At 35.3% G+C, this 14,781-nt stretch overlaps 1 protein-coding gene across 1 annotated transcript in view; it reads left to right on the plus strand.

Moving 5' to 3' along the window:
• Positions 1-14,546, plus strand: part of LOC117576697 (uncharacterized) — a 28,655-nt gene extending 14,109 nt beyond the window's left edge. The window contains exon 2 of the transcript XR_007954421.1: positions 14,246-14,546. The gene's annotated coding sequence lies outside the window, so the exon portion shown is untranslated. The remainder of the gene's footprint in view (positions 1-14,245) is intronic.
• The last annotated feature ends 235 nt before the right edge of the window (positions 14,547-14,781 follow it).

Below are 14,781 nucleotides of genomic sequence, written 5' to 3' on the forward strand. Positions count from 1 at the left end.
ACTTTTCCTATCAAGATCGATCAGCTGCAGCTTCTACTATGACTACTTCTATACTATATATTAGACATATATGTAGCTGACCGTCACTCGTTGTGCTCTTTCAGCTCTTCAACAATATGATCTGAAGTATTCAGTATTGTGTCTCTTTTTCAAGTGTCCGTTTTGGCCACAACAACAATTTTACTGCTGCTGCTGCCCAAGGCAATTACCTCGTGTCACAATAAATTGTTTTTCAGCTGAAGCTGGAGCAGGAGCCGAAGTTGAAGCCAAAGCTGTAGCTGTAGCTGTAGCTGTAGCTGAAGCCACGGCCACGGCTGCGATTGCGGCTACAAATCTTGTTTCGACTGCCGTGTAATATGTAAATTGAAAATGCTAAACACCAGACATTAAACGATACACCAACAGCAGACACAGATACAGCTACAGTTGCAGCTACAGATGCAGATACAGATACAAACGCAGATACAGAAATAGATACAAATACAGCAATAGTAGCCCAAAAGATACACAATTGGTCATACTAAATGTATCGCTAAGTTAAGCACAACTCTCAGCTTAACTAATCTTTATTGTAGCCCTTAAACCTCGCCTTCGCCTCGGCTTGCATCTGGATCAGTGAGTCAACAATTGCTCTCAGCCTGAGAGTGAGCAGCACTTAAATGACCATGCAGCTTGTGTTCAACACAAAACGATTTCAACTATCAGCTATATATCAATTGTATTGCAATCATTAGCTCAAATTAAAATAGGTAAATAGAATGTTATACTCGTATATCAATGAAAATCCCGATGCAAGTGGAGGTATAGAGTAAGTCTCAAGAAATAAAGTTAAATAAAATTATGTTCAATCAAAGATGAATGTTATATTAGCATATAATGAAAGTAGATTAACTTTTAAACTAATAAATATATTATTAATTAATACCAAGTCTCAAAACAAAAAGGATTTAAGGCTTAGTACTTTATAAAATGCCACAAAATATGTAGAAATTAGAAAGCTGAATAAAAATATTGAATGCATGAAGTTGTATATGATAATTCCAAATAGTCAATAAGCATGCAAAAGCAGCAATATCTTAGTTTTAAAACCATTTGAGTTTAATAATGAATAATAATTATTATATTTATTATATAATAATAATTTCACATTTTTTCTTAAAAGATAAGACACCTGTTAATTTAGTTAATTTATGTGACCGGCTGAAGGAGTCGCCTTCGACCTCATAAATAGCCACGACCGGGCTGCTGTTGTCGGATCTACGTTGCTTCTACTGACAATTTGGCATTTTTTGTACTTTATGGTATATTCGGAACGAATAGAGTATATACCGAATATTAACATATTTCAGTATTTTTACGATATATTAATTTAGTACTTGTGGCATATTTTATTGCCCTTTTGTTGTTTTTAATGTAATAGTGTATATGCCGAATATTGGTGTATTTAAATTTTGGTATTTCTGGCACTATGGTATATTTTGAATGTATGTAATACTATATATATGAAATATTTGTATACATTAGTAATTTATTTTTTCAAAATATTTTCATTTGATATTTCTGGTAGTATTTTGTTAATATATTCATTTCGTATTTCTGGTATGTTTTTATACTATGGTATATTATGATTATGATAGTGTATATACCGAATATGAGTATACTTTAGTATTTTTGGTATATTAATGAGGTATTCTTTGATTATTTTTTACAATATAGTATATTTTGAATGTAATATTGTATAAACCAAATATTGGTATATTTTAGTATTTTTCAGTATATTGATTTTGAATATTTGAAAAATATTAGCGCACTATTTTGACTGTATTTGAAATCGGTATTTGACTATCAATTAGTGTTAATATTTAATATTTTCAACATAAGTAGTTTTTATTTTGACTACTTACTTTTATTTAAATTACTACTGGTTCTAAATGAATTATTAGTACTTAAAAGGGTATATAAAATATGAATTTTTACATTTTTGACAATGCAATGCCGAATTCAATATTTTAGCAACACTTGGTAGTTAAACTTAAAAGAACTTGCCATTCAAATCGTGTGGATTTCGTGGGTCCAATGTGGCGACTCCATTCTCTTTGCCTTTCTCTTTCCCTTTGCATGATCAGCTAGATGCCGCAAGAGCTAATTGAAAACTAAAAGTATCTGCGACTAGCAGAATATTTTTTGAAGAAGTCAAAAGCAGTTATGAGGCCAGCTCTAGACTCTGACTCTGACTTTGTCTCTCTCTCTTTCTGGCTCTGGCTCCGTTTCTGTTGCTGTTGCTCCTTCTGGTTGGTGGCAATTGACAAAACGATTGCCAGTGCACAGTGCCAAACAAATTGAGCTATTGTAATTGCCCAAAACGTTCAAATCCATCTTGAATGCCCCGCGCTGTGTTCGCTTCCCGTTTGCCCATCAACAAAAATAAAGATAAAGCTAAAGAGAGAAAAAAGCAATGCAAAGTACGTTGGGCATGCGACGAACTACCGAAGAATTCAGTGCCACGACTTCTTGAGTGGCATGTGAACGAGTCACAACATTGTTGCTGTTGTTGTTGTTGGTGTTGTTGTTGTTGTTGTTGTTGCTTGACTTGCTTGCGAAATGCGACCAGAGCAAACCACGATGCATTGGTCCTCAGTTAGTGGGTGAGTGATGCGGTGGCGCTGAACTCGGATTCAAGGTGCAATGCAACTGAAAGTCTGCTTCAGTTTGGGGCAACAGCAACAACGCCTATGTCTCGAAGGCTTCCTCCTCCTCCTCCTTCCCCTCTCAGCCTCTCTGTGTTCCGTTGTCGTTGTCGTTGTCTACTCTCATCTGGGCTCGCAATGTGAGTGATTGCCAGCAAGTTGAGCTAGGGTCAGGTGACGGACGTCGTTGCAACTGCAACTGCAACTACTTGCGGCAACTGCAACTGCAACTGCTTCGGCAACTGCGGCGTGCCTTGACTTTTCTGTCCCGACATGTTTGAAAATTACACACGATCATTAAAAGATTGTATTCATGTCGATATACTTTGTACGCCGCATTACGTTGATCCTACAATACATATGCATGTATGTATGTAAATAGTGCATGCAACACACAGACTTGCTCAAATCTTTTAACATATTTTTTACCAAGTCCCTACAATTTGAATTTGTCTTCATATCAATGCCATCAATATTTGAAAGCTTGACATTCTATCTGCTTTTGTTTTCAATAAAAGTAAACCAGTCAAATACAGAGCTTTGTTTAATATCAACAAGAATATCAACAAAATTCTGAGTAACAATTAAAATTGCATTATGATATATTAAGGTAAGGAAATTGCTAATTACACATTTTCAATAATTAACTAATTTGTATTTTGCAATGTGTTTTTTTTTTCTAATGTATCAAAATTAATAACCCAATATATTGCGACAATGGAAATCTGTAAGACAAAATTTAATAAAAGTAATATATGTATCGGAAAGTTTCAGGCTTAATATGTCGTAACATATTTGAATAGTCAAGACATAAAGTAAACACAGAAATTATATTTAAATTCTGCTACTAATTAATAAAATGCGAAATATATTGAAATATATATATTTAAATTAAAGTTAATAGGAATTTATATGTGTTTTGGAATAATATATAAGAAAAAAAAAAAGTTTTTAGTTTTTAGTAGTAGCTTAATATCTTAGAACAGACAAAACAATAAATAACCACAAAGTTATGAAATATGGAAATTGAATTTAAGTTTAAGTAATATAAAAGAGAAAAATACCGAATGCTAAGAATTATAAATGTGCTAGAAAAATTTGAATGTGTTTCTTAGTGCAAAACTGTTTACATCTATTGGTATATTTTATTTTTATTTTATTTTTTTTGCTCTATAAGTCTTAATTCTAAGCAACACATTTTATATAGAAACATATTGCATCATTAATATGGCTAGAGGAATTTAGATCTTCAGAGTGTGGAATAAATAAAAGTAAAACAAATAAGAAGGCTACTACTCGACTGCGAGATCCAGAGGCTCTATTTTTTATATAAATATTCTACAAACATTCAAAATATACAATAATGTACATAATATAACGGATATTCTATATTTGGTATATCGATATACTACAAATACACCACAGAGTATAAAATGTACCAAATTGACAACCAAAGCCACTGAAGATCTAACTTCACATAAAATAATTTCTTTAATCACTTTTAATGTAATCAGATCAGATTATTTAAGGAAATATTCATTTAAGGAAATAATTCATTGTTATCCTATGAGAAATTGTCATCAGTAACTTGAGTATTACAATTAAATAGCCAATAATTGAAAACTGTCCAACATGGATTTAATTACAATACGCATAACGCTTGTTAACAGCATGCCAAAAGTTGCTGAAATTGCAATTTAACAGCTGGCGAACATGGCTGCAAATTGATGGAGAATAAATATACGAAATGTTAGATAAAGCTTAACAGAGAGCATTCACATACAATTTGGAGCACAAAGGTTCCTTCGACATGTTGTGGCCGTTGCTGTTGCTGTTGGTGCTGCCCCCGTCTAGCGTCTATCGGCTGGTTGCATGTCGAGGCGAGCGTGCATCTGCTGTCATAAGCGGCAGCAGGCTTTAATGGAGCAGCAGCAGCAAAGCAGCAGCAGCAGCCGTGGCGGCCACATTAGCGCCACGAGGAAGCAATGACAGCCTCGGGTAGCGGGTAAAACGACAGTAACAACAACAACAATGAAGAACAACAAACAACGCAACGACGCAAGCAACAGGCGAGAAGCTGGGGCAAGCAGCAAGCAGCAGGCAGCAGGCTGTGGCAACAACACAGGCAACATCGCAAGCACCGGCCACGGCGAATGGCAAAACGGCAACAAGGTTGTTTGTCCGACATGATGATGAGTGTTTTAGGCGGTTGTTGCAACAACAACAACAACAACAACAGCAACAACTACGATATAATCATGACTGCCCAAGTTGTTGCCGAACTTTTTTTTTGTGTTGTTTGTTGTTTGTTTGTTGAAGCTGCGAATGATCTGAGTCTTGAGCCGCCGCAAGATTCAAGAGCGCGCCACATGTAAATGAGGCGAAAACGTTCAAGCTGTCGAATGCTGAATGTGTGTTGAACCTTTTGAATATGAATATGATAATGATAATGCCTGACAATGATTCCGTTGATCATCAACATCATCATGATGATGATGATGATGATACTGTTGCTGCTGCTTCTGCTGTTGTTGCGACTTTATTGTGCCAAGGTAAGAGACTGTTGGCTTCACTTTTGGTTCTGCGGCTATTGCCAAATGGTTTTTCAAAATCAAATTCTTAAAATAGAAATAGAAAAAGCAAGGATTTGTGTGTGTTTTATATTGCTGGCTGTTGTGCTTTTTGCTTTTTGCCAGTCACCGCGACGAGTGCGCAAATCTGTGCAACAAATCGACAACCTCTCGCCAGAGACCGTGCTACAAATCGGTTTCACAACTCATAGTGCACGATGAGAGCGGAGGCAATGGTTGCTGCTGCTGCTGATGCGGCTGCTGCTGCTGCGGCTGCTGCTGGCGGGGGCGGTGATCTACAGCTGCAGCATGTCAGTGGAGCGAGCGGTGGCTCTGGTTGCATGCAAAAGGTGAACGCTGCTGCTGCTGCTTCTGCTGAAGAATCCTTTGAATTGTCAAAATATTGTATGCCAGATTCACTCACGACGACGTTGCAAGTTGCTAGCTGCAACTTGCCAGTTTTCCCAGCACTGCGGCTCCGGTCATGGGCCATGCCACAGAGAAAAAGAAATACAAAATCGGCAAAAGCAAAACTGTGGCGAGTGAGCGGCCAAAGTCAAGCGAACGAACGAAGACGACGACGACGACGACGACGATGTCGGATTGCAATCGATGCTCTATGCGGCAAGTACTCAATGTACTCGATACTCAAAGCTTTCTGCGCGATACTCTCGACTCGACTCTTGGCTAAATGGCAAACCAAATGCAATAAATGTCCAGTTTGATGCTATTGACACATTTGCATGTGGCATGCGGCTTTCGGCTTTCGGCATTGAACCACAGTAAAACACAAACAGCATGAAGATCCAACAAATGTGGCACACAACAGGTGTGTGAGTGTGTGTGTGTGTGCGAGTGTGTTTGAATTATGACAAAAATCTTATGGGGGAACTTTTGAAGACGCTCTTCAGAGTTCACATATTGCCATTTAGCGCTTTGACCTACTTAAACGTCATACAACAACGCAAAATAAAAAGACAACAGGCTAGAAAAATATCTTTATTCCATATTCTGATTAAACTAAAGTGAGATACATATTTTGCATTTAAAATTCCAGAACTAAATCACACAACATTTCAACTTCGAAACTTCGAAAAGTTTGTTTCATTTCTTTGCTTTCAATATTTGTATAATAGAGTAAGTTATTCGACTTAACTATAGAACAATTTTTGTTTCATATTTTCAAATATTTCTAAACAGTTTTTGTTTAGCAAAAATGATCTCTATTACTTTGTACGTTGACGTAAGTATGTAAGTAACGGCAGTACAGGCAAGTGGCCCAGCGAAGACAAGCATATCCAGTGAGAAAGCTACAATCGAGTGAGCACGACTGCGAGATACCCGCTACCCACTTTAAATAAAAGCACAACAAAGCGGGATAATTCTAAAAATATTAAATTAGTATATTAACAAAATACTATAATATGCCGAAGGTCATATGTGGTATATTTATATACTATGACATTCAAAATATACCATAGAGTACAAAATATACCAGATTGCTAACCAAAGCAACTATTTATTTGGACCTTGACGTATGTAACCGCTAGTTGACGCGCGTATAAGGAAAATTAATATTGGAAATTTATTAAGCATTTATTAATCAGACGTTGGACAACTAATAAAATAAACTAATAATACTTATAATATTATTTATACCAAATAATTATTAGATAAATACCATAAAAATACTGTTAAATACTAGATAAAGGTTGCAAACTTAAAGTTGTAATTTGAGGAATAAATTTACTAATGCAAATCACGTTATTGAAGTAGTAGTATGAAATGGATTATGAAAAGCATAGTTAGTAGTTCTATGTGGAATGCATAGAAAAACAAGTAAGAAAGCTACAGTCGAGTGTACTCGACTGTGAGATACCCGCTACCCATTTTGAATAAAAGCAATATATTTTGCGGTATTATTCTCAAAATATACCAAATATACTGCAAAAATACTAAAAAAATATACCAAATGGTATATGTGGTATATCGATATAGTACCGCATTCAAAATATACCATAGACGGCACAATATACCAGATTGTCGGCCAAAGCAACTCAGACCCATAGTAAGTAGGCCTTTTTGCCCATACAAAAGTATTTCTATAATTACTTCCACAATTTTTTCTGATCAAAACCAAATTTTCAGGGATCATAACTACTATAGCTATTACTGTATATACCAAAATTCGTAACTCTAGCTTTAAAATTACGCTTGTTATTCGATTTTTTTGATTTGCGGGGGCGGAAGTGGGCGTGACAAAAATTTGAAACAAACTTGATCTGCGTGCAAACATAACAAATGCTGTCGAAAAAAAATTATAGCTCTGTCTCTTATAGTCTCTGAGATCTAGGTGTTCATACGGACAGACGGACAGACGGACGGACGGACAGACGGACATGGCTATATCGTCTCGGCTGTTGACGCTGATCAAGAATATATATACTTTATAGGGTCGGAGATGCCTCCTTCTACCTGTTACATACATTTCCTGCCGGCACAAAGTTATAATACCCTTCTACCCTATGGGTAGCGGGTATAAAAATTCCTAGTAGGCCTGACTGGAAACAACCAAACTAATTTGATTTAATAGCTCCGATAAATCCATTTCAACATTAATTATTCTGTGTATAAGAAAAAAACATTTCATCGCCTTACGGTTAATAAGATAAGGTTTAGTAATAACAGTGAAATAAGGTAAGGAGGTAATCTAATATTATGGTTTCCACTTTACGCTACAAAGAGCAAAAAGCAGTAATAGTTTCTGCATTGACTACACATAAAATGAAGAATCCAATGTTAAGGATTTCCGACAAATGATCCATACTCAAGTATGAGACGAACCAGTTAGATACAAAGAAAGTTTTATTAATATGGGGATAGCTGAAAATATAATTACATTAACTAGTAACCGATATTTGTTTTCAAATACAAAATTACAATTACAAATATAATACCGATTACTGTAAAATTACCATTAGCATGATTATATCTATGATTAACCATAAGTGTGTCAAATAGTATAGAGAAATAATAATTGACAAAATATGTATACTAAGTAGACTTTTCTGGCATGAAAAAGAGTTGTAGAATTTAACAAATCTCAAGTTCACAAGCCATAATAGACAGCAATCTAGTTAAAACATGTAAGAAAGCTGGATCTGTGATACCTGCTACCCATTTTGAATAAAAGCAAAACAGTGCGGTATATTTCATAAAATTTACCAAAAAAATACAAAAACATATCGTAGGCCATATTTGGTATATCGTATATTCGTAATATACCATAGAGATGAAAATATACCAGATTGATAATAGAATCAATAATAGAATCACTCAAATTAACAAAATGTATTATTTCTTGCAAATTCGCTATTAATATATGATGAGCTTTTGTGTGCATTTAGAGAAATACTTAATTCAAACAAAATTTTGACTTTAAATGGAAGTATTGGTATTTATTAATCTTATTAAAGAAAACAGTCCAACTCTTTGATTGCTGTGGTCTAAAGTGTAAAAGTAGTTTTCCTTTCAGCAGCCATAACATAGCAACACAACCAGTGTGTAGTGAATTAATCATTTCAAATGTCTCCATCTACGTTATTTCGAATCGATGGACTGAGCTGCAACTGAGGAAATGCTGCTGGGCTGGGCAACAGCAACAGCAACAGCTTTGGCATTGCCACTGTGCCACGTTGTGCGAGATCTCGCACCAAAGACACAGATGAAGACGACGACGACTGAGACTGCGACTGCGACGACTCATCTGGCCAAAGGCGGCGATTGCCAAGTCGAGGTGCAGCAGAGAGTTGAGTTGGAGTTGAAGTTGGACAGAGAGAGAGAGAGAGAGGAAGAGGCAGAAGCAAGCAGAGGCAAGCCCAAATAAATGTTCATAATTCTCAAGTTGTCAACGGGAGCGGCCACAATGCAGCGGCTGCTTCTGCTTCTGCTTCTGCAGTCGCCAATAAAAGCAATTGTGCCATTTGGCTAATGGCTAAGGTCCATGTTAAGACTAGACGCTCCTCCAGTCACCAGCCAGCCACCTAGTCAGTCAGTCGGTGAGTGAGTGAGTGAGTCCGTCAGTTAGTCACTTAGTTGATTGTCCAAGCTTATGCATTCACCTAAATGCCATGATGATGTGATGCGGGGGTGCCAAAGAGAGGGGAGAGGTAGCAACGGCAACGGCAACGGCAACAAGTCATCGTCAGCAAGCAGCGTTTCCTACTGCATCACGTTTTCGTTGGCTAAGCTAAGCGAGCCAAAGATTTTGACTTTTGATTAGGAGCTGAGAGAAGAGCAGCTTAAACTCAGCACAGATCCCAAGCTGAGTCAGCCACAAACAACAAAAAAGCAACAAAACCATTCAACGTCCATCGACCATCGTCCATCGTCTGGCCCTTGGTCACCTCCAAAGAGCAAGGAAGACAGAGACAGATAAAGAGAGAGAGAGAGAGAGAGAGAGAGCTGTCCAAAAAAGGGACAACCTGCAGTCCAGTTGAGGCTCACAAGTATGGTCTGGTCTATTTGGAACACCATAAAGTTCAAGCAATTTGAACTTTTTGGCCAAAAACCATGGAAATCTCATTGCTCACGGCAACGCGACAAGCAACATGCGGCAAAGTGGTAAGCAGCAAGCAGCCAGCAGCCAAGCAACAAGCCGCAAGCGGCAGCCAAAACTGCTGAATCGTGAATTTCACAGCAGCAGTCACATTACTTCGTCTGCTTCGTTTGTGGCTGAGAACAAGATATGCTTTTTTTATTCTCTGTTCTCTTCTGTGGAGAGTTCTAGGGCTCGAGAACTACAACGTTTGCCATAAAGCGATTTCTAATTCACATTCCTAACAATTCCATGATCAATAATTATAATTAAGATAGCTGTCTCTCTCTATCTATCTTCATATTATGCATACATCGAGCTTTCTTGTCGTTGATGCATTTGAATACAGTTAACATCAGCGCCAATATATCATGTAAATTATCCATCCACAGAGATGCAACTGAAAAATCTCACCAAGTTCAAGTTTTTACTCATGTCAGCGTTCAGAGTTCACGTCGCATTAGAAATCAGATGAGAAATATCAGCAAAATGTGTTGTTGCATCAGATTTTAACTTTTTTAAATAATTCTTTTAATTCGTATTATATTTAATACATATTTTTATACTCGCTACTCATAGGGTAAAAGGGTATAATAACTTTGTGTTGGTAGGAAATGTATATAACAGGCAGAAGGAACCATCGACCCATTAACTTTATATATTTTTGTGATCAGCGAGAACAGCCTAGACGATATCGCCATGTCCGTCTGTCTGTCTGTCCGTCTGTATGAACACCTAGATCTCAGAGACTATTAGAGATAGAGATTTAATTTTTATCGACAGTAATTGTTATGCTTGCACGCAGATCAAGTTTGTTTCAAATTTTTGTCACGCCCACTTTCGCCCCGCAAATCGATTCAATAATAGCTATTGAATTTAAGATTTCAGAAAATTTGGGTTGCGAACAGATGAAAATTGTCGGATTTATTTAAAAAATACTTTCGTATAGGCAAGAACGATATTAATTGCATAAGCTATATTTTATATATATTTTAGAACTTTATAATATATTTTAACGTAATACTATATCGATATACCAAATATACCCGTTGGCATATATATAGTATTTTTGCGGTATATTATTTTGTTATATTTTTAAATTAATACAGTTCTTTTTTGCCTTTATTCTCAATGGGTCGCGAGTATCTCACACTCGATCACACTCGGCTGTAGCTTTCTTACTTTTTTAAAAGAAATTTTTCTGTAATCTATAAGCATTATTCATACGTTAAGTGACCAAAAATATCAAATGATAAATTATAATCAAAAGATAAAATAAAATAAATTGAAATAAAACAAATGAAATAATATAAAATGAAATGAAACAAACATGAAATTAATTAAAGTAACTTGAAATAATATTGAATACAAATTGAGCTAAGATAAGATAAAATGAAATTAAATAAAATAATATACTATAAAATAAAATGTATTGAAAAATAAATTAAATTAAAACTAATTAAATAGAATAAAATAAAATATGTTAAAATAAAGTAAAATAGCATCAAATTAAAGTAAGTTCAATGAATATTAATATAAAATATTCGAACAATGAAATTATTTTCGAAAAGGCTTTAATAAAACACATTTTAAGTGCTACCTAAAGACACGAATAGTTCCATGCAGAACTTTTCTGTACTGTTGCAAAATGAAAACAAACAAATCGATTACCTAATGAGCTGTAAGTTGGGCGTTGCACCGTTGCACAAGATGACAATAGTAAAAATGCGAGTGCACATGCTGCTGCTATCTGAAGATACACTCTGTGTATCTGCGTATCTGACGGATACAGATGCGAGTATCTCAGTCTCGAAGGCGTCTGACTGTCTCGTCGTCGCATAATCCCATCGAGTAGATCTCACATATCTAATGGATTTTGCACACATTACGACAGTCTTGCAATTTGCAGGACAACAGATGCTGCCAGACAAAACAGACAGCGAGATGTCCCCTGATATTGTGCAACGTGCAACGTGCAATATACAACGTGCAACGGAATGTTTGAAGTGCCACAGGCATCTCATCTTTTCGATGCTATCCTGCTGCATCCTTCGTTCTGCTGCTTTCCAATTAAAATCAATCATGCGCAGCTCTCTAAGCAGATAAGCTATTGAAAATTGATCATCATCATTTGCGATCATCATCATCATTAAGGACTCACTCCTCCTCTCTTTCTCTCTCTCTCTCTTTCTCTCTTTCACTCGCTTCCTTCTTTTCTTGTGTGCGTTTTTTCTTAGCGCTTGTCCTTTCTTTCTCTGTTCTTTTTTAGAGGAAACCAACAGCGTGCGAAAAAGAATAGAATCCTCTAGGACTGAGAGAAAGCAGCCAATAAGAGGGGCGGGGGCAGAAGCATTGTGCGATATTTGTAAAAAACCGAAAAAACCGCTAGGCATTTGTTCTTCAAGTAGTAGTTGATCATCATCGTCCCACATTCCCGTGTCCTTTGCCCTGACCCTCGAGGTCTTTCGGCGTCGTCCGGCGCGGGTCCATTTTGCTATTTTGAGTGAGTGTGCGTGTGTGTGTGTGTGTGTGTGTGTGTGTGTGTACGTGTGTGTGTGTGTGGAGGATGAAGATGGGGCAGGATGTTGGTACCGCTATAAAAACGGTCGAGGCGTCTTAAGTTTCCATTTCTTTTGATTGGGTTTGCTTTTGTCCACAGTTTGCGAGTATCAAATGGGCACAAAACTCAGTAAGCAGATACCGTAGAAGGTTGCCGTCCATTGCGTAGGTGGATACTCCTCCTCGATAGTTCTACAACAACAAATAACCGAACAGCAAAACGGGATCTTTATTTTTTTTAGCACCATTGAAAATTGAAAACAAACTATGCGAGTACTTCGAGATACGAGTTGAGTAATGTCATAAAGAGGTCAATGTCATTGTTATGTGCTCGTTAATTGAGTAGCTGGAGATCGCAGATTTGCGATTGCCAAAGGATGAAGATCAGAGACCGGGAGTATTCAAAAGATGGGTCGTTGTATTGCAGAGTAATCGATTAAAAAAGAGATATTACAGTTTGAATAATTAAAACGCTTTAGATAACACCGAAAAAAAGGCAAATGAAATTAAATTACGAAATTTTAAATTTGTAAATATTGAAAAAGTCTTATTTAAATACATTTGTTAAATTATAATTTCTTGTATATGAATTCATTTTTTATATTGTATGTAAATTGATTATATAAAATATATTAGGCCCTAATAAACAGATGATCGGATCAATGAGACATTTTCTATTTTAACAACATAACATTGGAACTAACGAAATGAACTAAATAATAAAATATGAAGATATTTCTACATTTTTTACCCATACAGCTTAACAAAGAAAGTACAATATAACAGATTTAAAGAAATAGAATATTTTCAAATATCATAATCAAATATTAAAAACTTAAGAATTATATTTAAAATATAACTAATAAATATATTTAAGAATGGCTATAATACTACAATATATTAAAGTTCCCTAAATCCTTTGACAAAATTAAAATATAGTAATATTTTGAAAATACATAAATTGAATAGATTTATTACGTGTTAAGTGTTCAACTCCAAATATATTTAAATATATAATATTAACAAATATTGCAAAATAAATGACTTGCATACTTGTGTGTATAAACTTTCGATTAATAATAATAATTTTTTAACAAAGTACAGCTTCTTAATATATACATATAATTAAAGGATATATTATAAGAAAAATATTGAATAAATTGACAAATATTCAATACATAGTATTTCAGATGTTAAGTACTAAATCTGTTTAGATATTAAGTACTAAATTTGTTTACAATATTTCAAATGCATATATTAATTTTCGATGAATATTAATGATACGAGAGTAAGAACATCTATTGAAAATCTTTTAATTCTTAAACAAATGGTAGATGATCTGTACACATACATATATATAATGATATATTAAAAAACTATATTGAATACTTTGAAAAATATCCCCTATTTCAGGTGTTAAATACTAAATCTGTTTAAAAGTTATCGAAATATACAATACAGAAACGAAATATTTTAAAGTATTTATAATACATATGTATGTATATTAACTACATAAGTACATTTATTGAAAATCTTATAATCCTTTAACAAATTGTTGCTGATCTATATACATAAATATAATGATATATTATAGAAATGTATAGAATACTTTGACAAATATCCCCTACTTTACTCTATATATGTATTTTAGGTGTTAAATTCGAAATATGTTTAAAAGATATCTAAATATACAATACTGAAAGTAAAGTATTATTATTATTAAGAACACCAATTGAAAATCCATTAATCCTTTAATAAATTGCTGATCTATATAAATAATATAAAAATATATTAAATACATTGATGAGTATCCCCTACTATTCGTATTTCAGGTGTTAAATTCGAAATCTGCTAAAAAGGCAGAGCAACAATAGCAACGAACAATTGATTTGCCTGTTGAGATTGAGGCGTGGGATAATTTTCGAGACTCGAAACATTCACAATAATCACACTCGAGAATTGTGCTCGGTGATCGTGGTACCGTGGGGGAGTGCACCTTGTGCTCTGTGATTGAAAAGGAAACGCCAGGCGGCGCAGAGCGAAGACCGAAGAGCGATGAGCAACATGTGTGTTACAAATTTCCCAATGCCATGGAAATTATGAAAATGGACAGAGAACAGAGAGAGCAGCAGCAGCAGTAGGAGAACGATTTCCGGTAGTTCTCACAGTCCAGCAAATGTTAATCAGGGTCAACGCAGCGATCTCACTTTCACGCTCTCCCTATCTCTCTCCTTCTCTCTCTTTCTCAAGAGCAGCAAGTGCAAAGGGATCCTGCATATTGTGTATGCTGATCGCGTTGGTATCTGGCTTTGATCTATTATTCTATTTTCAGCGTGTTTACAAACACATCACAACTCCAGGCAGCGCC

Source organism: Drosophila albomicans, chromosome X (genome assembly GCF_009650485.2).
Source record: "Drosophila albomicans strain 15112-1751.03 chromosome X, ASM965048v2, whole genome shotgun sequence".
Lineage (NCBI taxonomy): Eukaryota > Metazoa > Arthropoda > Insecta > Diptera > Drosophilidae > Drosophila > Drosophila albomicans.